Genomic DNA, 23,617 nt, shown 5'->3' with positions numbered 1-23,617 from the left:
CAAGGCCAGGCTGGTTACTGAGTTCCAAGACAGGCTCCAAAGCTACAGAGAAACCTTGTCTTGAAAACACAAACAAACAAACAAAAATAAAATAAAAACACGCTCATTTAGTTTTTAAATAAATAAATGTATTGGGTCGTAATAACATGTATTTAAAATTCTATCTCCTCTACACCTTCTGCCCAATTCTTACTGGAGGAAGCCCTGTGTCCACCTTCTCATATTTCCTTCCAGAGGTAGTCTGGGCATATGAAAATGAGTAAGAGTTTGATCTCTTTCTCCCTTGCTTTAAAAATAGACAAATAAGATATATACTATTTATGCACTATCTTGTCTCTTTTTATTTAAAAGTATTTTAGAATACAAATAAAGTCTCTGAAGTAATAGTATTGGACAAGTGTCAGCTCCCTAATTGTGTCTGTGTTTTATAGTTATGTATGATGTCTCATTGAGGGAGAACCCGGTGAGAGACACATAGGACTCTGCTATTTTGGAGTCCTTCTTACAGAATCCCAGGATTACTTCAGATAATTACTTATTTGACTTGCACCCGATGAAGACCAACTATTTCTGTGTCCATCAACTATTTCTTTTCTGTCTATATCCAATCTTTGATTTTATTGTCAGAAGTCATCCAGTTAGAAACCATAATGTGCTGGTTAGTTTGGTGTCAACTTGACACAAGCTAGAGTCCTCTGGGAAGAGGAAACCTCAGTTGAGGGATTCCCTCCATCAGATGCCTGCAGGTAAACCTGTGAGACATTTTATTGATTAATGATTGACTTGAAAGGACCCAGCCCACTGTGGGTAGCGTCACCCCTGGCCAGGTGGTCCTGGTTTGTATAAAAAGCACACTAAGGCCAGGTGCTGGTGGTGCACATCTTTAATCTCAGCACTCGGGAGGCAGAGGCAAGCAGATCTTTGTGAGTTTGAGGCCAGACTGGTCTACAAAGGGAGTTCCACGACAGCTAGGGATGTTACACAGCGAAATGCTGTCTCAAAAAACAAACAAACAAAACAAAACAAACAAAAACCCAGCAAACTAAGTGAGCCATGGAGAGCAGGCCAAGTGTTCCCTCCACGGCCTCTGCTTCAGCTTCTGCCCCCAGGTTCCTGCTTTTGTGTTGCTGCCCTGTCTTCCCTTAGTGACAGAGTGTAAGTGGGACATGAAAGTCCAATAACCCCTTTCTCCCCAGATGCTTTCATCACAGCAATAGGGAAATCAACCAAACAACAACAAAAGACTAACATGCACAGCAAAGATCCCAATAGGAACTCAAAGGGCAGAGAATCGGGAGTGTACAGCTCTCACTCTTGCGTGCGTGCGTGCGTGCCTGTGTGTAGCACATGCCGCGGTGCACATACGCAGGCAGATCAGAGGAACGCTTTGAGGACCTGGTGCTTTCCTTCCGCTCTCACATGGGTTCACAGGATTGAACTCAGCGAGTACTTTGAACCCTGGGCCGTCTCCCTGGTCCACTTCTCATCACTTCTCTGGTCTCTGTTCCCTTACCTGTAACACTAGAATTATCAGTCCTGTTACTTCCCAATTATTCTGAGCAATCAGCAAGTTGATAGTTGCAACAATGCGCATTCAAGGTGAATCCACCGGCAGGTGTGATTCTCTTCTAGAGCCCAATATCTCAATCTTCTATTCACAATTCCAAGTGGCAAGAGATGCCTTGTGTGACAAGGTCAGCCCCAGCTGAGGGAGTGTCAAGGAGAGCTCCCTCTTAGTTCCTGTTATTTTTAAAAATAAAATGAGGGGTTGCAGAGATGGTTCAGATGGTAAAGCACTTGCCATGGGTTGATCCTAGCATCCATGTAAAATAAAACTTTTTTTTTTTATTTTTTTGTACAGAGGCCCTTGTCTCTAAGACCAATGCTGGGGAGGGAGGGGCAGTGAGTATGGAGGCCTTTGTGCTCACAGGCATGCACTAGGGAAACCTGGGGTGTTAAGCACTCAGGGTTTTCTTCAAGGGAAGGAAAGCAAAACCTGTTTTCCTCCCAGAAGGCTGGAGTGGATGTTCTTTCTAGCCTGGTTATTTTTGCACCAACTGTGGGCTGAAGACTTTCCAGCACTGAATCCTCCTTCAGACCCATTCTCATAAACTTGTTTATCCTCAGTCAATACACAGAGCTATTGTTGTGGAAGATGTCACATGTACTTTACACAAGTTTCAGTGTAATCACCTCTGATCTGTAGTTAACTTATTTTGTTCCTCAAAGAAATTTAGGTATAACAGGGTGGTGATGGCGCACCCTTTAATCCCAGCACTCGGGAGGTAGAGGTAGGCAGATCTCTGTGAGTTTGAGGCCAACCTGGTCTGCAGATAGGACAGTTAATAACCACCCAGCAGGTTTGCCTAATGACAGCAAGCACAAGAACACATCGCTCTCCTGGACACACAAAAAGCAGCTTCCATTTAAAGCTAAACATTCCAAAGGGTTCTCATGTGGGGGTGAATTTCAGATTCCACCAACCCAAAAGGCCCCGGGTTAACAAACACCAGACTAGACGAGTCCATACAGGCTGGAAAGTGGAATGCAGCTTTTATTTTTGTTTCTGCTTTTTGTTTGTTTGTTTGTTTTGTTTTTTATGTTTTTCCCCAAAGAGATCTTTATACTAACCTTCCCTAAGCTCAAGATAATTTTGTTGCCAACACTTGTCTTTAAATGTGTTCAAGCTAAGCTTGGTAGTATGTGGTATACATAGAACTTGTAACAGCCCTAAGCCTTTTTCATAAAGGAAACTGGAGCGCCCCCTGCAGGCACCTCCTGCACACTTCTGACCCCATGTGAACTGCTCTTCCAGAGGCCATAGCAGCTCATTGTTGGAAACCTTCCCAGTATGCTATTTATGGGCACACCATTGGTGAAAGGAACCAGATAGGGTTCTCAGAATTTACTCCAAGGTGACTTTGGACAGCCTGAATGTGCTGTCAGCCTGCTGTAATCCACTTGGCTGCCCTCCTCATCCACAAGGATGGTCTTAAGCACCTCTGTCCTTCAGAGTACATTGCTTGACAGAGCATAGAATGTCAACTCAAACAGGGCCAACCAGAGTCTTTCCCAAAAGAAAAAAAGGAACAGAATAGAAAACTGTGGAAATGGGACAAAGACACTCTACTACAGTGGAAATGGACTCTTGATGAAAGAGGAATGTGTAATGTGGAGAAACAGAAGAGGACACCTTTGCCCAACACAGGCTTGAAGGAACATGGGAAGCTAGAAAGCTCTGCAAGAAATATGGAGTACACACGGAAGAGGCTCGTCTGACGGCTGGGTTCGTTCAGTCCTTTAGTCTACTGCCTCCCCTCCTGAGGCCCACTTGACGCAGAGGCAAGGGTTCAAGCATGTCTAAGGAATGTGAAGTGCAGGTGATTGTGTTGACACAAATAGGAAGGGAGGAGGAAAGAACCGAAAGGGAGGAGATGGGAAATCCAATGGACAACAGGGGAAAGCAATGTCCCCAGAATCTCTCTGATACCGTAGAACCATCTGTTAGAGGCATAGAGCTCAGATCTTCACACTCAAATAGAAAACACAACCACGGTGGTAAAAATGGCCTACTCATATCTTTAGCAGGTCCTGGGGTTAAAAATTCCAATCCAGTGTACTCTATACCCACGTGTTATTGTTCATATGGAATATCTCCACTGGGCTACAGAAAAGATTTAAGTATGCTGTCCTGAGTTCAATTCCCAACAACCGCATGGTGGCTCACAACCATCTGGAATGGGATCTGAAGGGGATACTTGTAGATGAAGTACTCATATACATAAAATAAATAAATCTTTAAACAGGGTGGTGGTGGCACACACCTGTAATCCCAGCACTCAGGAGGCAGAGGCAGGTGGATCTCTGTGAGTTCCTGGACAGCCTGGCCTACAGAGTGAGTTCCAGGACAGCCAAAGGCTACACAGAGAAACCCTGTCTCAAAAAACCAGAGAGAGAGAGAGAGAGAGCAAAAAAAAAGAAGAAAGAAAAGTTTTTAAATATTAATGTGAAAATGTAATTTATAAAACTTTTCCCATTGACCCATTGCTTATTTTATTAAGCTCTCATTTCATAGCAAATTCCTTCCTATAAAAGCATTGTTATTAAAGTATATTGACTGGATAGGTGATTATGGATGTAGGCAAGTTGTTCAGGTAGCTGATCAAATAGCATTTTGAAGTGTTTTTTTATCTAGGATAAAACATGGACTGAGGGCAGACATGTTCATCAAAGTCCCTCCTAGCAGAGTACAGTGCACCATTTGTCCAAACCCTGGCTTTTACAGCTCCCTGGCTCTGCAGCCTTGGTATGTGAGAGCCTAAGTTACACTGTAAGTTTTAATTACAATGCCTCAGAGGTCCATGAAACAAAAATGCTTCTGATCTGTAAGCTCCTTGCCCGAGGATAGATATAATTACAGAAATGATGGAGGCTGTTGTCTATGAGAGATAACAAGCCACACGTTTTCACTCCACTAAACAAGTTTGTTTGACCCATCTGCACCAGATCTGCTTGATCACATGTGAGTGGGAGGTTCACAGGCAGGAAGTACATCAGGATATACACTTGCTCCTGATTGGATGTAGGCTGAAGGTACGTCAGAATGTATGCTTGCTCCTGACTGGACTTGATGGGAAATACAATGAATTATGGACTTTCCTTCTTAAGCTGCTGCAATCTGTGAGTTAGGGCCATTTCTCAGGAACTTGGATATGGACCTGGACAGAGCCCTTCCACCTGGCCAGTATTTAATTAAAACTTGTTTTAAATTTGGCTTTAAACTGTAGTAGTGGTCTTATTCCCAATTGGTAGGATTAACAAGTGATACATAACACATACTTTTAAGTAGGACTACACGTTATCATGGCTGATTTCAGGCCAAAGCTTTGAAGTAGACTTAAGGATATTTGAAAGAGTCTTCGTGGGTACACTAAGCTGTACCAGGCAACATCTCATGCTGGGATGCCAAGAGAAGTTAACGGTTCCACTTAAGGGTTAGCAGGGAACAGCGAAAACAGGCTGAGAAGAGAGCTGGGTAAAATGCTTGCCTTACAAGCATAAGGACCCGAGTTTGATTCCCCAGAACCTATATTAAAAAACAAAAATAAACAAATGAACAGAAGAGGCTGCTCTTTATCTAGGAGACATCCATTGCCTCTGCTGGGGCTCCCTTCTCCAAAGATAAGAAAGGATTGCCTCCTAAATAACCAGGAAGGTTATAAACAAACAGAAAGAAAGGAGGGTTAGGCCTTCCAGGCTGGATCATCAAAATCTGTCAGGTTATTTGGGGCAAGGCCCTCCCCTGTGTCTCTAGGCTGAGAGAGTATCCCTCCATGGGGAATGGGCTCCCAAAGTCGATTCATGCACTAGGGATTCATCCTGGTTCCACTGCAGAGGCCCCATAGGCTGCCCATATCCTCGCTAATACCCACATTCAGAGGGTCTGGTTTGGTCCTATGTTGGTTCCCCAGCTGTAAGACTGGGGTCCATGAGTTCCCACTTGCTCAGGTCAGCTGTTTCTGTGGTTTTTCCCAGCATAGTCTTGACAACTTTGTTCATCGCTCATCCCTCTCTACAAATGGATTCCAGGTGTTCAGCTCAGTGCTTGGCTGTGGATCTCTGCTTCTGCTTCCATCAGCTACTGGATGAAGGCTCTAAGATGGCATTTGAGGTAGTTATCATTCATTATTGTAAGGGAAGGGCATTTAAGGTACCCTCTCCACTATTTCGTAGCTTCCTAGTTGGGGTCATCCTTGTGGATCTCTGTACAATTCCCTAGTGCCAGATTTCTCCTTAATCCTGTAGTGACGCCTTCACTGATGTGTCTCTTTTCTTGCTCTCCTCTGTTCATCCCTGGAATCAGTGTTCCTGATCTCTCGTGTTCTCCTTGCCCCTCTTCCACTCTTATTTCTCCTACATCCCTCCCCTCTCCCCCCATGCTCCCAATTTGTTCAGGGGCTCTTGTCCATTTCCCCTTCACTGGGGGACTATGTATGTCTCTTAGGGTCCTCCTTGTTTCCTAGCTTATCTGGAGGTGTGGATTATAGGCTGCTAATCCTTTGCTCTATGTCTAAAATCCATATATGAATGAGTACATAACATGTTTGTCTTTCTGTGACTGGGTTACCTCACTCAGGATGGTAGGATGATTTCTTCTAGTTCCATTCATTTGCCTTTGCATTTCAAGATTTCATTGTTCTTTTTTTTTTTTCCTGCTGAGTAGTACTCCATTGTGTAGTGTACCACATTTTCTTTAGACATTCTTCTTCAGTTGAGAGGCATCTAGGTTGCTTCCAGGTTCTAGCTATTACAAATAATGTTGCTATGAACATAGTTGAACAGACGCCCATGTTGTATGAATGTGCATCTTTTGGGTATACGCCTAAGAGTGGAATTGCTGGATCTTGAGGTGGACTGATTCCCATTTTCCTGAGGAACTGCCATACTGATTTCCAAAGTGGCTGTACAAGTTTGCATTCCTACCAGCAGTGGAGGAGTGTGCCCCTTTCTCCACATCCTCTCCAGCATGAACTGCCTTGGTTTTTTTTTTTTTTTTTTTTTAGCCATTCTGACAAGAGTAATGGTATCTCAGAGTTGTTTTGATTTGTATTTCCCTGATGGCTAAAGATGTTGAACAATTTCTTAAGTGTCTTTCAGCCACTTTAGATTCCTCTATTGAGAATTTTCTATTTAGTTCTGTACCCTACTTTTTAAAATTGGATTATTCTGTGTTTTGGTGACCAGCTTCTTGAGTTCTTTTGGCAATCATCCCTTTGTCAGATGTGGGGTTGGTGAAGATCTTTTCCCATTCTGTGGGCTGCCATTTTTGTCTTGTTGACTGTGTCCTTTACCTTACAGAAGCTTCTTAATTTCAGGAGGTCCCATTTATTAATTGTCGATCTCAGTGTCTGTGTTACTGGTGTTATGTTCAGGAAACGGTCTCTGTACCAATTTGTTCAATGGTACCTTCCACTTTCTCTTCTAAGAGATTCAGTGTGGCTGGATTTATGTTGAGTTCTTTGATCCATTTGGACTGGTTTTGTGCATGGTGATAGATATGGATCTATAACTTTATTGTAATGGACTCACAAATAAAAATATCACTGCTAGACTAAGTAGCCACTCACACACCAAGGGCAACAGCAATAGGATGAATGTTTTGGGACTCTCTCAGACAGCCCTGGCCAACAAGTTAAAAAAAAAAAGGGCTTCTCACGTCTGGTATTGGGTTTATTATATTGGTCAGGTGTTTTTGGCTCTTGGAGGGAGCACCATCAACCCTAATGAGAAGTTCTATATTTATATTTATATATGTTTACTTACACACTGGATTACGTGTATTATATTTTTATACAAATAGTTAATAATATGATTCCTTGTGACTTTTTCAGCCCTCCACATTTTTTTTACCTACCTAATTCCTTCTTCTATATGTACCTCCTTCCTCTGTGCCTCCCTATAGAGCTCTCCCTTTTCCTATTGGTAATATTTTATACTTCATATGGAGTCAGGGGTTGTTTTTCTAGTTCTGCAAGGGTTGTGAATCTGTAGGTTGTGTTGTTAATTTCTGTAAAAAAGTTATGCTGACTCTGCAGATTTCTTTCAGTAATATAACCAGTTTTACAATATCAATTCTTTCAATCCATGTGCATGCAGTCTGTCCGTTTCCTAGAGTCTCATTTGGTTTCTTCTTTGGTGTTTTCAAGTTTTACCATAAAGGTCTTTGGTTAGGGTTATTTATTTTATTTGTAGTTTTTCCATATAGAGTTTCTCTGGGTAGCCCTGGCTGTCCTGGAACTCACTCTACAGACCAAGCTGGCCTCAGACTCAGAGATCTGCCTGCCTCTGCCTCCCAAGTGCTGGGCCTAAAGGCCGAACCACCAACATCAGGCTGGGAATTTTTTTTAAAAAAATCTATATTTATCAGGGCCAATTTTACAAGGAAAAATAGGAACCATGAGATGTAAGAGGCTAGATGTCAGATGAAAGGGGTAAACTAATAAAGGGAACAGACCCTCACTTAGCCCTCTGCTTTAGCAGCCATGACAGAAAAAGACATGTAGGCTTCTGACTCAGCACATGACACAAAGAAACTCCAGGCTCCCCATAGCCTCCTAGATGCTTGGTTCCTGAGAATGGTTTGACCACAAAAGAAACTCCAGGGGAGACCAAAACCTCCCCTGTAGTCTCCAAGATAGTGTACTAAAAACTATTGGTATCTGTGAACAACAGGCCACCTGCAAGTAACAAGACAAAGCCATAGAAACCACAGAACGTTCCCTCTCATCACTGGCCAATGAGAATAATTGGTGCACGGGTATTTCATGCCAAAATATGACTTTGAGAAATTCCCCTGATTGTTCCCCAATTGTCAACCAACCTGTACCTACTGATGTAATCCTGTGAATTTTGCCTTTAAAAACCTGACAGTAGACAGGGAACTCCTTCCTCTGGCAGCTGCTGAGTCAGCCAGCTAGACAAGGTCCCTGTCATGGATGGATGAACAATAAACCTTATGCATTTCAGTCAGTGGGTCTGACTCTCCATGGTGGTCTTTGGGGATCTTTGAGACTTGGGCACAACTGTCACTCCATAGCCTGGAAGGCCACAGGACAGGTAGCTTTGAGTTAGAAAGACGAAGGTCCCAGTTTCAGCTTCTAGAGCAATGGTTCTCAGCCTGCAGGTCAGGACATCTTTGTCAAACCTCTCTCCAAAAATATAACAGTAGCAAAATTGCACTTACAAAGTAGTATCAAAAATAATTTATGGCTGGAGTCACCACAACATGAGGAACTATATTAAAGGGTCAGAGCATTAGGAAGGTTGAGAGCCATTGCTCTAGAGGACAGAAGAGCAGGGTTAAGAAACCTTGACAGGGACACAAATAGACTTTACAAGAGGCCATTTAGAAGAGCAGAAATCCATTTAAAAATATATTGTGCCAGGAATGGTAGCACAAGTTTTTAACTTCAACACTCAAGAGGCAGAGCACTGTGAGGTCAAGGCCAGCCTGGTGGTCTACATAGCAAGTTCTAGGCCAGTCAAGGCTACACAGTGAGACCCTGTCTCAAAAAAAAATTATACACACAGAATATTTTTTTCTTTCTAAATACTCACTTATTCATTCACAGAAGAAATAATTTGTGCCAGGTGTTGGTGGTGCATGCCTTTAGTCCCAGCACTCGGGAGGCAGAGGCAGGTGGATCTATGTGAGTTCGAGGCCAGCCTGGTCTACAGAACTAGTTCCAGAACAGGCTCCAAAGCAATACAGAAAAATCCTGTCTCGATTTAAAAAAAAAAAAAGTGTTTGTTATATACTAAACAGCATTTAAAGGCCAGGAGATAGAACATTGAGATGAATATTTCTGAGTAGGGAGGCATTCAATACTAACAATTGCAGCAAATGTATGCATGGATTCTCCATCTGCTAAGTATTCCTCTAAGCCCTTTCTACAAATTAACTATATTTATCTTCAACACAACTTATACAGTAGGTGCTGGTATTATCCCCATTGTACAAAGAGAGAAGCTGTGGGACTAGAGAGGTGGCTCGGGGTTAAGAGCACTGGTTACTCTTCCAAAGGTCCTGAGTTCAATTCCCAGCAACCACATGGTGGCTCACAGCCATCTGTAATTGGGTCTGGTGCCCTCTTCTGGTGTTGGAGCAGACATGTAAGCAGAGCATTGTAAACACAATAAATAAATCTTTAAAAAAAAAAGAGAGAGCGAGAGAAGCTGAGGCTAAGTAACTGTGTGCATAGCTCTGGTTTTTGTTTGTTTGTTTGTTTTGTTTTGTTTTTCGAGACAGGGTTTCTCTGTATTGCTTTGGAGCCTGTCCTGGAACTAGCTCTGTAGACCAGGCTGGCCTCGAAACTCACAGAGATCTACTTGCCTCTGCCTCCCAAGTGCTGGGATTAAAGCCATGTGCCACCAAAGTCTGGCAACTGTGTTCATAGCTAATACATAACATCAGAGACTTTGTGTATATGCATGTATTTGATAAGCCTAGATGTGGTGGAGGGTATGGGTATGGATATAGAGACAGGGACAGAGATGGATAGGGATGTAACTACCCACTTTCCAAGAATAGGAGACCCCTAAACTGAAGTAAATAAGACTTAAAAGTTTTACTTAAGGAAGCCAGTTGAAAATAGATTAAAAGACAGGCAAGCAAATAGAAGACAGAAAGAAGATATGGGTTGGGGTGCTAGAGAGATGACTCAGAAGTTAAGAATACTTGCTGCTCTTCCAGAGGACCCCAGTTTGAATGCCAAACCCCATTTGGCAGCTCACAACTGGGTATGACTTCAGTTTTAGAGGATCCAATAACCTCTTTTGGTCTCTATGAGCACATGGCACATAACTATATACATGAAATAAAAATAAATAAACCTTAAAAATATAGACAGGTAGATGATAGAAAATAAACAGACAGATGATAGATAGACAGGTACATGCATACACACATAGCATAGATACATACATAGATAGATATGGTGCTGGGTGTGCTGGTGGATACTTGTAATCCCATCACTTGGGAAGCTGAAGCAGGAGAAAAAACTCATAAATCTAATTAATCTTATCAATAAAAACCCAGAGTCAGATATCAGGGTAATAACCTGAAAGAAGAGAAAAAAAGAGGAAGAGCTGCCACTGACCCCTTACCTCTCTGAATCTTCCTGCCAAAAAGGGCTGAGATCCACCTTATCCTTCCTGTCTCCGCTCTCGAGTGCTGGGATTAAAGGCGTGAGCCACCACTGCCCAATATCACCACCCAAGTTCTATGGTTAACTAGTGGCTAGCTCCATCCTCTGACCACCAGGCAAACTTTGTCAGAACACAAACAAAATATCACACAGGGCTGGGCACCTGACTTCAATCCCAGCACTCAGGAGGCAGAGGCAGGCAGACCTCTGTGAGTTCGAGGCCAGCCTGTCTATAGAGGGAGTTCCAGGACAAGCTCCAAAGTTAAACAGAGAAGCCCTGTCTTGAAAAACAAACAAACAAAAAAAATCATACAACAGGGGGAGCATTAGTTTGAAGCCAGCCTGGGCTACAGAATGAGATCTTGTCTCAAAGTGAAGAAAAAGAAAAGAGAGGGGAGGAGAAGCAGGAAGAAGAATAAATAGAAAGCAATGGAGGGAAGGTGGTTGCCTTTGTTTTGTTTTTAGATTGAGTAGCCAGGGTAGGTGACTTTAGAGCTGTCACGGTAGATTTGCAAAATAAAGCCAAGAGAAACATTATCGTGAGTGAGCAGGTTCCACAGTTCAGCCGCAAACTACAGAGATGATATGGGTCTGAGAAGAGTGAGGTCTCAGGGTCACTGTCCTGAGGGCAGCCAGGCTGAGGTCCACATAGAGGACACCCTACCATGGGTGTCTCCTCCCTAACACGCAGCAGATTCCATCTAGAGAGACACAAATGGGCGTCAGAAACCCCAGAGACTGAGCCTTCAACAAAAATAGACTGAACACTGATGTCAAAAACCTGTTTTAATTATCGAGTCTGAGTAAATTTGAGTGAACCAAAATAAAAAGCCCCCCCCCAGGCATCGCGTGGCTCTGCTCAGCACAATGCTGACCCAGATGATGGAAACATCACCAAAAGGAAAGACAGCATCCACAACACTGCTGTCCCAACCTTCATGTACCACATGGCTAGGACAGGAGCAAGAATTGGGCGGTAGCAAAGAGAAGCTAGTGAGCTGACCTTGTATGCCCCTTTGCCCCTCACCCCTGCTAACAGAAAATCTTTCTCATACAGGGTCTGAAGGTCATGGGAAGTGGGAGGTTAGGAATCAAATACACTATGTACTTCTCCAGAGAGAACAAGAAGATTATTCTTTTTTCCTACAGTTTTTCTAAATCTAAAAGTGTGATTTAGGAGAAACTATGGCATTATTGAATTCACTTATGCAGCACAAATTTGGACAGGGCATAGCAGTGCACACACATAAATTTATTTCTCAGTATCAGGTATCAGGCCACGAATCAGCTCCCAAATCATGACATGGAGAGTTTTTATTAGCTAAGAATGCTCAGCCTTATCTTAGCCTTTATTTTAATGTGTTTCTCTTTATCTACATTTTATCTTGGGTTTCTTTTCTTAACCTTTCTTACTTTTCTGCTTCCTCCAGTGTCTGTCTGTCTGTCTAGCAGCTGCCTGATTTCTAGCCCCTAGTGTGTCCCTGCCTTTCTCCTAAATCTCTTCTTTCTTATCTTCCTTTCAAGCCTAGATTTCTCCTCCTACTAATTCTCTCTTCCCGCCAGCCCCTCCTATCTGTCTGCTGCCTAGCTATTGGTTGTTCAGCTTTTTATTAGACCAATCAGGTGCCTTAGGCAGGCAAGGTGAAGAACACATCCTTATATCATTAATGTAGCACAAATGTAATGCGTCTTTACATTGCTAACAAAGGCAGCACAAACAAATGTAACACATCTTCACATAGTAAAATATTCTGCAACATGAATAAATGTAACACATCTTTACATAGTTAAATATTTCACAACAGTATCATTTGCATCTAGAATCAGGCATATGACACAGTTCTAGCCAAAGAGATATTGCCAGAAGCTGTCTCTGTGGGACTGCAATCAGAACCAGCCAAATAGCCCCAAGTTCATACCTGAGTGGGGGTGTGTGGATGAGGGGAAGGCTAGCTACAGAAGATAAAGAAAGACAGAGACACAGAATAAAAGCAGGAGGGCATATTCAGTTAATACTGAATTGCCATGAGTTTATTTTTCTTATATATCTTCACCAAAAGGGGGAACATGTATATGGAACAAACAGACTTTTCTGCCTTCTTAATCTAAGGGTTCAGTAACCACACTTGAATTCAATTTCTCGTTCTCTAGCCTTGAGGGTCAGGAGTAGCCATGCCTCCAACCAGTTCTGTTGTTATTTAGAATAAGGCTATCAAATACCCTGCTGTATCCACACCTTTGACCTTTAGGTCTTATGACTTGCTGAGGACAGTTTTGAACTTTCTGTCCTTGTACCAAGATGGAGTGCAGCCACCTTTATGGGCACCAACAAGATAGAAACAGAATCACCAAATGATGCTCTGGGAAGAGCAACTTACAGATGAAAGGGCTATATTGCTTGATGTTCCCTGTTGCACTTTACCCTCCCCGGGGTAGAACATGGAATGCAGATGACCCACTCAATACGCAGCAGCCGTCTGCCATCATTAGGAGTCCATCAGAAGGGCTACAACCACATTTTATGATTAATGGCTCAGTGGTTAAAAGCCCTGGCTGCTCTTCCATAGGACAGGAGTTCTATACCCAGCACCCACATGGCATCACACAACTGTGTGTAAGCTCAGTTCCAGAGGATGTGATGCCCTCTTCTGGCTTCCAGGGCATCACATGCATATATGATCCACAGACATCCATGCAGGCTAAATACCCATATACATAGAAAAATAAAACCACAAGTAAAGATAGTCATAAGGAAGGACAATTCTAAATTCTTTTCACTCGTTCTGAAATGCCATGCAAGAGAAATTAAATTACTGCTCCATTAAGCCTCTGTGGCCAGGTTTTTTCTCCTTTTTATGTGTATGTATGCATGCTGGTGTATTGTGTACGTGTGTGTACACATGCATATGGAGGCCACTGGACAACCCTCAGTGTCATCCTTAGGCACATCTGCAAGGCATGCATGCTTGTGGAGAACAACGCTCGGGAGTATTGTAAGACAGAATCACTCTTTGGCCTGGAAAACATTGGAAACAGCTGCTACGCATACCCTAATTTGTGCTAGCTAAACAGCTGTTCCCAGGCTTGCAACTGTTATCAATACACAATCAGAACTGGCAATGCAGTCACATGGATTCGCCTGGTTCACCATCATTTCTTCCAGGGGCCTTTGTTAGCAGTCCCTGCCGCTGGTCCCAGTGGCCTGGGTTTTAGACAAGGGAGCCACCCTGTCACTGTCTCCTAAGGACTGGGAGACAGTTGGTTTGTTTATTACATGGGTCCTGGGGATGGAACTTGGGTCCAACTGAAAGGCTTCCCTCATGATAATGAGGCCTGCTAGCTTGTCTTAGCTGATGGTTTAAACAGCTTAAGTGATTTTTCCCTTAAGTCTGGAGGCTTCAAGTCCAAGATCAAGGAGCCTGCAGTTGTGGTCTCCGGAGGCAGCTTCTCTTGCTGAGTTGCAGAAGCCATCCTGGCTGTGCCTCACATGAAGGTTTCTCTGCTGGCACATGAGAAGCATTGGGGTTGCCTAGGGTGAGGGCTGGTATTCAGAACCTTACTTACTTAACCTCTTAAGGGTTGGAAGGGTAGGGTTTCCATATGTGAATTTGGAGGGACAGAATGTAGCTGAGGTGGGTGCTAATGAATGGAGAACTCGGCAGTGTCGGGTGGGCAAAATGAAAGCCTTCCATAATATAGTCTAGGAACCAACAGCCGGGAGGCTAGACAAGGGCTGAGTAGTATGATAATCAGGGAGCCAAAGGGGAGGGGTGACATCGGAAGGGCCGCTGAATGGCAAGAGTGGTGTCTGAGGTGATTGGTGGCTTACTGTCATATACTACAGGAAGGAATCTCCTCACAGTACCTCACAGCCTCTGTGGGTCAGGAATCTGGGTGTGATAAGTTCAGTGTCGCCTCGCTGGCTTCCATAGGGCTGGACTCCTCACAGGCTCCATGGGAATTCCCTTCTTGGCTTGTTCACGTGACCGTTGGCTGTAGACTTGAAGTGGGCCTCCCACAAGGCTGCTCACATCATGGCTGCTGGCTTCTCCTGGACAAGGGGATAAGAGACAGTGAGACAGGGCACACACGTGAGCGGGCAGTTTGTGATCGAAGTTTCAGTCTACCGTAATCTACTCAGTGATAGAACATCACTTAAAGACCATCTTATTGTATCTGTATTTTCTAATTATTTATTTATTTGTTTAGTTTTGAAACAGGGTTTCTCTGGCCATCCTGGAACGCTCTTTGTAGACCGAACTGGCCTCGAACTCAGAGATCCGCGTGCCTCTTCCTCCTGAGTGCCAAAACCAAAGACGAGCACCAACATCATCTGGCCTGACTTTTTCTTTTTAAAGACAGGGTCTCGCTATGTAGACCAGGCTGGCCTTGAATCAACAGGGATCCACCTGCTCTGCCTTCTACATTCTGGGACTAAAGGCATGCATCACCACATCTGGCTGCCTAGAAGTCTTGATTTTCCTATCTCTACCTCAAAAATACTAGGATTACAGACAGGAGACACCATTCCCAGCAAAACTTTACATTTCAGAGTAATTTTATTTTTATTTATTATTAGTTTTTATCTGTATACATGGGTGCAGGGGTCTGCTGAGGCCAGAAATGGGCATCAGATTGCCTGGAGCTGGAGTTACAGCTGTCTGTGAGCCTCTGGAGGAGCATCCTGGGACCTGAGCTCAGGTCATCTGGCAGAGCTGGAAGTGAGCTTAACCATTGAGCCATGTCCCTGACCCCTTAGAGCAATTTTAAATTCATAGTGTAACATAGCAGGGAATAGGGGGTTCTCACGAGTCCTTCCCCGCACACACACCCTTCCATGCTACTAATAGCCCATAGGAGAGGAGTGCATTTGTCCAGCTAGTGACCAACACTCAGAGAGCTCACTTTGTCATGAGCTGTATGGATTTTGACAAGGACATACTGGCATGTGGTCACCCATATATGCAGAATAGTTTGTGTGCTAAAATAGTGTTCTATTCACTCACCCCTCACTCTGCTATCGAGTTTTCCTCTTTTCTAAATGTTCTGTTGTTTGATAACATAAAATACAGTCTTTTTAGACTGACTTCCTTTACTTAGTAATAAAGAGCTCATTTCTCTAATAACATTCCATTGTCTGGACAGTTTATTCACCTACTGAGAGGTAGCTTGGTTGCTCTCAGATTTTACAATGATGAATGAAACTGGTAACATTTCTGCATAGCTTTCTGTGTGCCCATCCTTTTTCAGGTCCCTTGGGTAAATACCAAGGAACAGAAATGCTGGATCTCACTATGAAAATGAAGTTAGTGTTGTGATAAACTACTCACTGTCGTCTGAATGCTTCCATGTTCCTTTCCCACAAGCAATGAATATGTCTCCTCATTCTCACACACATTTGAATCGTCAGTTCTAGGTTCTAGCCATTTCCTTGATGGCTTATGATGCTTAATATACCAAGAGCATGAATAGTAGAGTACTCTTTTGAAGGGTGTTGCTATAAAAAGAAATAAAAGGTGGATTCGTTGTGGCAGGGTGTGGAGTTTAAATGACGGGGTTTTGGTTTGGTTGGTTGGTTTCTTTTAATTTTACTCTTCCATGGCTGGAAAGATGGCTCAGCAGTTAAGAGAGTGTAGTGCTCTTGCAGAGGACCTGAGTTTGGTTCCCAGCATCTGTTTCAGGTAGCGCACAGCTGTCTGTAAGTCTAGCTTCAGAAAAGCTGACATCCTCTTCTAGCCTTTTCAGGCACAGCATACACACAGAAAATCAGGCATAGACATGATTTCCACTCTGAATAACACAGTTTAGATCGTTCTTATCCACAACGGTGATCTGTGCATTGAATAGGCAGCTTCATCTTATCTTAGATGTTATTCACATACTTCCGAAAGTACTGTGGACAACAAGGCTGCCTTGTGTATGCCAAAATACTGCTCGGGGGCTTTTTTATGTGGACTATCTGGAAGCCCTCCTGGGATCGTAAACAAGAGCATCATATCCCAAGGTGTTCAGGGCACACACCTGTGCATCCTCCAGCTGCCCAGGGCTGACTTGGGCAGATAAAACCATTCTGCCTCATCAAAGGCAGACTTTCTCTTGGCTCACAAACAAGCCTCCAGCTTCTCAGAACAGGCAAGCTGTCAGGGAAGGGACCTACACATGGCAAACTGCCCAATAACCCCAATTAAAATTGTATCCAACTGGGGTGATCACTTAAACCATAAATAACGCCTGCTGTTGCTTTCTGTTCTCACTCTGAATTACAGAAACACACTGAAATATGCACCAAACACAGACACAAGAGCCCATGAATGGGCTCATTAATCTATGAAAGCAGATGACTTCTGTGTCAGTTAGTCCATTGAGGACATGGGAGTCTTAGATCCTCCTGGAGACAAAGATCAAGATGTGGTAGCATCCAGGAAGATGATAACAATACACGTTCATCCCATTTCACATGCAGAACCAGTTTGGGCAGGAAAATTAATCTTTTTACTGCTCAGCTTGTAATTTTAGAACCGAGATTGTCCCACCCAGCCCCCAGCCATGTCTGAGTCAGGGTTACAAGTACTTAATAGTGCACTGGGCAGTGACGAGGAAAAAAGTGAGGCCCCAATGCCTCCAAATTGATTGTGGATCTTTTCCAGGAAGGATGAACTAGTGGGTGCTAACAGCCATAGCATGAGGGAGGAGTGAGTATTTATATGAGTTAAGTGCAGGATCATGGTATTGCCCACGATTAACAGGAACACTGGTTTCCTTTCAGCTATCAAAAGAATCATGAAAGTTTAAAGTTGATACTTGTATCCAACAGACTGCTTATTCAGTGGCTTTCAGAAGCCCCTGCTTCTCTGCCTCCCTGATAAGAGAGAACCTTTACCGGGTTCCTACTAAGAGTGTGGTAGACAGAATGGATGGTTGTAGACCATCCTTCAACATTTCCTTCAACATTTACATCGTCACAGGACCCTACTGACATAACAAGAGCCCAGAGCATGATCTAGATGAATCTGGAGCTCGGGATAGACTCTCCCTGATTGGATTGGGGTGCTGAACACTGCCAATGCCCTGGTAGGCACTGGTAAGTAAGAGTCAAGCCAGGCAATGCCAAAAGAAAGCTTGTCTTACCAGGTCAAGGTCCTCATCCAAGACCTTGCCTAGAAAAACAAAACACTGCTGGGTCCTAGGATGTGAATACTATGCAGTTACTTTAGCATAGGGGTTCTCAACCTGTGTATCTTGACTCTTTTGAGGGTCACATACCAGATAGCCTGATTATCAGATATTTACATCACAATTCAGAACAGTAGCACAATTACAGTTACAAAATAGAAACAAAATAGTCTTATGGTGGGGGTGCCCCACAACATGAAGAACTGTATTAAAAGGTTGTAGCATTAAGAAGGTTAAGCATATGAATGGCAGAGTATATTCCTTGGTGCCATCTTTCCTTTTTGCAAGGTGAGCAAGTTCTCACTATTTACTCAAATTGGCCTTGGTCTTGAAACTGCCCCATCTCTCCCTGAGTGCCATCTGCCTTCATTCAAATCGATTCCAGGCTCTGCATTCTTGGCTTTCACTAGAGAAGGAAACTTCTGGAGCTCATTCTGCGCTCAGGACAACTCTGTTTTTGGAAGGCGCCCTCAGGCCCAGCTCCACTTCAATAGGAAAAATCTTGGTTTGAATGAGAAAGGTCCCTCACAGTCTCAGGAATTTGAATGATTGGTCCTCATTCAGGGGCACTATTTAGGGAGGTCTAGGAGGTATGACCTTGGAGGAAGTGTAGCACTAGAGATGGGCTTTAAGAGTTTAAAGATTCATGTCATTTCTAATTCGCTCTTTGCTTTGTGCTTTGTGTTTAAGATGTGAACCCCCAGCTTCCTGTTCCTGTTGCTATGCCTTTACTCTGCCATTGTGGACTCAAACTCTTTGGAGCCATAAGCCCAAATAAAGTTGTTGTTTATTTGTTTAAGATTTTTATTTATTTATTATGTATACAGTATTCTGGCTGCATGTTGGCCTGCATGACAGAAGAGGGCACAAGGTCTCATTATAGATGGTTGTGAGCCACCATGTGGGTGCTGGGAATTGAATTTGGGACATCTAGAAGAGCAGCCAGTGCTCTTAATCTCTGAGCCATCTCTGTCGCCCCAAATAAAGTCTTCTTTAAGTTATCCTGGCCATGATGTTTTGTCACAGCAATGGAAAATTAACTACCACACCCCTCCAGTGCTAGTCACAGTACTCGGCACAAAACACGAATTCAAGCCTTCTGACTCAAATGGTCTTGACACCAGTTACTAGAACACCTCAAGCTCCAAAATTCCAGGGACAATAGTGGGTAAAAGCAGATATTTGTAAAAGTAGGACAGAGGAACACAGGTGTGGCCCAGAGGCGTTTCTTTGACTTGTAGGCCCTCCTAGAAGGAGGTGTGGGATTACTTGGCTTTATGCCTCCCACTCTTAACTCTTCCACTTAGTTCTCCTTCCAGGGAAATCCTACCTTAGAACACAATGTAAGTCCTTTGGGTGATGGGGACATAGGGTTTGCCTTACAAGTTGATAATTGTCCATCAAAAAAGTCCCTGAACTGGGGCATTCGTGACTAAGATGGTCACAGTCATGCTGCCCACCACCTGATACATGCCAAGACATGGAATCCAAATTAATTCAGCACTTACCCACAAGTGCACAGAGCAGTAAACACCAGTAAGCACAGGGTCCACAGGAGATGCTTGTCTTAGCCACTGAGAGGAGTCATCCCCTTCCCCACAGTCACTGAGCTAGTGCCTGGGCTGCCTTAACAATGCCTTGGTGTCTCCAACAGAAACGCCAGCTCAGTTCTGGCTGCCAAAAGTCCAAAACCAAGGTATCAGCAGGACCAAGCTGAAACCCACTGAAAGGGACTCTTGTGTTTTCCTAGCTTCTGGCTGGGGTCACAATTTTTGGCACTTGGAGCTTGTAGTTACATGTCTCTGTCCACCCTGTGTGTCTCCACTTTGCTGTGTTTCTGTCTCCCTCTCAGAATGATTCCAGTTGCCTTTAGTTAAGAGGACACAGGGTGCTTTATGTCTTTAATCGCAGCACTTGGGGGCAGAGGCAGGAGGATCTCTGAGTTCCAGCCCAGCCTGGTCTACAGAGTGAATTCCAGAACAGCCAGGGCTACATAGAGAAACCCCACTTTGGAAAACAAAACAAAAGCCCACCCCAATGATTTCATCTTAACTTGATCACAAAGCTAAGGTTATTTCCCAGTTAGATCACCTTCACTAGCAATGGAGGTTAACACTTCATGTCTTCTGAGGGAGGGCACAGTTCCCTCTCTATCACCCATGTTCTGGCCCCAGTGTTGTTGATTTTCCCGCAGTACAAGCCCCTTCTCTCATCCAGAGTCACAGACGTACTCTGAGGGCAAGATATTTACAGATCTTGTCCAGCATTGGACAAGTAGTGGGATTTTCAGACGTGGGGTCCTCCCCTTGCATCAGCCTCTCTTAAAGATATTCCACTCAACATGCTGTCACAGCTTCCTAAACTGAAGCAAATTCTGTTACATAATTAGTCATGAAAATAAGCCCAAAAGGGTGTGGGATAGTACCAAATCCAAGTATGACTTTAATAAGCACGTTGGGTGTGGTGCGGGGATCCTTACACTGCAGTGGCGCGAAGATCCTCTCTAACCTTCAAAGTGAGATGAACGAGATGAGATGAACAATTCTACAATCAGGGCGGTGAATAGAACAGATGTCCTGGGTTGGGGGCAGGCTAGAGGCGCTGGGGCCACCAGGGGGCGCGCGAGGGCCGGGGGATCTGGCATAGGGCGGGAACCCGGTACGGGGCGGGCCGGGCGGGGCCCTGGGCCACTCTGGTTGGCTGCGCCCCGGTGCTCACTCTCTGGCCCATTTTAAACTTGGTCGGGCCGGGCGTCTTCCCTTTTCCGAGGCGGCGCGCTCCTGGTAAGTAGTGCTTGTCTTGCGGAATGCGAGGTGCCGCCACGTGGCCGCGGGGATCGCCACGGCCCTAGCCCCGCTCTCCGGCCCCTGCCGGGTGTCGTTCCCTTCGGTGTGGGACTGGGGCTCGGCCTCGCGCAGTCCGGATTTGTCTTCTCCAAGGTGGAGGCGCAGTCAGGACGGCCCCTGGGTCTTTGGCACACTTCGGGCTCCCGCCTGCCCAGTCGTTTGGTGACGGGGACATCGCCAATTTAGGAAGCGAATGAGATCAGAGATCAAGAGTAGCAGGATAATTTCAGTGCTAGCAAGGAACAGAGGTAATTTCGCCCACGCAGCCGTGTCCTCGCCATAAGTGCCCTTCAAATGCCACTTTGCACAGTATTATTTTTTTTTTTAAACGTTTGAGGGTGCTTCCGAGAGCCGATGGCTGCAAGCGAGTCAAGCAGGGCGCTCTGGACCCACAGTGGCTGGATTAGCCATGTTTTATGCTGCCCAGCCATCCTCTGACACAAACTGGGTCTGCCTGGGTTTTGTGTTCTGAGGGAATCTGAGCCTCTGGATTCATACTTGTACAACGCATTATACACCTAATGTCTGTGCTCCGTGGTGTAGAAACACTGTTTCCCCGGAGAGTTTCTGAGACCGGGCGTAGGCCTGCCTGCTCACTGATGCTTTAACATTTGTGAAGATCTAGATTTAGACGTGAATGAACTAAGGAAGACATTAAATGGTTTTTCTACTGGGATGCGATCTTTGTTTGATGTGTTCTTACTCCGGCCCAGGGAATCTTTCTGCCCCAGTACCCTAAGTGCTGGGATTTATAGTTAAGCGGTACTGGGAGCCACTACACCCAGTGAAGCCATTTTAGAGGGAAAAATCTTGTGGGCTCTTGTCCAGTATTCCTTGTGCTGCAACAAAGGGGCATGCCATGGTGGTTTTGTTTCCTTCAGGGATTAGGTTTCTATTGTCGTTTTGTTTGACACAGCCTGGAGTGAGGGGCAGCATGAGCCAGTCTAAGGACTGAGCACAGCAAGTTCCAGAACTACGGTTCCCTCACCTTCCTGTTAAGCTTCAGCAAAGATTAAAGCTGCTTCTGATTTTTGAAGTCGATGAAAGTGCTTCAACTTTTGTTTCTAAACTTGATAGATTATATGAGTATGTTGTGGATTCAGTTGGAAAAATAGCACAGGGAATAAAATAGCCTCCCCACTGTCAGAAATGTGAAGATCACAGCCTGTATAGGAGTGTTGTTCAGGGGCAGCTAGGGGCTCCAAGAGAGGTTGTGTGTAAGGAATAGACAGCTACTGTCTGGTACTTAAAACATTGTTGACTGTTGACTTTTTTTAAAGCAGGTGCTGTGGTGCTTCTCCCGGGATGTTAATGAACACAAGGTATGGGTTAAATGAACTAATTTGACTTGTCCCAGCACAATTCCAGGAACAGAATTCTTGGCCAAGGATGAGAACTCTAACCTGATTGGATACACTGCTCTGATGGGTTAAAGGATTTACCTGAGGCCAACTTAAAGGAATTTAATGCAGCCACACCACCCCTATAGATAAGGGGGAATGTATACTGAGAAGGCTTAGCAGTGCCCACCCTCACTACCTTTGGGTTTGCTGCTTGGGCCCTATGTGGTAGAGAGAACCAACTTAGAGTTACCCTTGGGCTTTCATGTGTTCTGTGTGCGTACACAAAACAAATGGAGAGTTGGTCAATGAAATAATACAGAGAAAGATAAGGCTTTGCATTTAAAACTGGAAACACTACTGAATAGATGAACCAAAAGTACTGGGTAGTAAGTACACTGGGGATCGTAGATGTAAGATAGTTATTGCCTGCATATTACTATCTAATGGTTACTGGTCTAATTACCTCTGGTTATTTTCTCTTGCAGCTCTAATGCTTGAGATGATGAACTAGTGTACCTTGGAGAAGAAAAGGTATGTAATTGTATTTATGAATTTTCTGCCTGTAGAATTTATTTCCATTATTTTAACGAGTCATTCCTACCCTGAAACTTGTCACGGTGCTGACACAAAATACTTTTGAATTTTTTATTTATTTTTGCCTACATGTGCCAGGACCATGTGCTTTCAGTGCCTGAGGAGACCAGAAGAGGGCATCAGATCCTCCTGAAGCAGGAGGTACAGTTGTGAGCTGCAATGTGGGTGCTGGGAATTGAAACTAGGTTCTCCAGAAGAGCAACCAGCTAGGGCTTTTAACTGCTGGACCATCTCTCTAGCCCTAAACTTTGGCAATTCAGAATTGTGCCCTTGGGAGAGTGAGGCGTTTGATGGGATCCATTTGTGTCTTGGCTCAGTGCCTGCCCTGTTAGTCTTAATTGTCTATAGTGGAGACGAGCAGACCACCTTTGTGTTTTCCACTAACAGATACTGCATTATGCTCAGATGCCTTGTAGAGAAAAGAAGCAAGTTGAAAGTTAACTGGGTTTTTTTTTTTTTTTTTTTTTTTTTTGGAGAACTTGATACTCATCCAGGGTGATGCACTCCCAGACATAATTGGAATAATTGGACAACCTCCATGGCTTCTATGGGTCTGTTCATGTGCGGTTGGGGTGACCAATCTGTCCCTCTCAACATCTCCACCCAACTGGCAGACACTTCAGGAGGCAACCTGGGCCTCACAACTGACTGCTCCAAAAGCAGCTTCTGTCTCTGGCAACATGGGCCAGAAACAAAGGGCTCCCAATTTACTGACATCAATACAGAGAATCACAGGCCTCTTCTCAAAGAAGAATGCTGTTATTATTTATAGAAACAAGTCTGGCTCAGGGGAAGAGAGTATAAAACAACTTAGTAGGCCCACAAACTAGCCAACTCCAGTGTAAGAATCGTCCTGGTTTATTCCCCTCCTCAGCCATGGGTCTCTTAAGTCTCACAATAAATGTTCTTTGTTTCTAGGTTTTTCAGCAAAGCGGCAGTGGCATTACCTGAGGGT

At 44.3% G+C, this 23,617-nt stretch overlaps 1 non-coding gene across 1 annotated transcript; it reads left to right on the top strand.

The window, feature by feature from the left end:
* Positions 1-22,105: 22,105 nt before the first annotated feature.
* LOC127235900 (small nucleolar RNA SNORD93) lies at positions 22,106-22,176 on the top strand. The gene has a single exon (XR_007835740.1). It is a non-coding gene; the product is annotated as a small nucleolar RNA SNORD93 (small nucleolar RNA).
* The last annotated feature ends 1,441 nt before the right edge of the window (positions 22,177-23,617 follow it).

The sequence above is a fragment of the Phodopus roborovskii genome, unplaced genomic scaffold (genome assembly GCF_943737965.1).
Source record: "Phodopus roborovskii unplaced genomic scaffold, PHOROB, whole genome shotgun sequence".
Classification (NCBI taxonomy): domain Eukaryota; kingdom Metazoa; phylum Chordata; class Mammalia; order Rodentia; family Cricetidae; genus Phodopus; species Phodopus roborovskii.
This window is presented reverse-complemented; position numbering and strand designations above follow the sequence as displayed.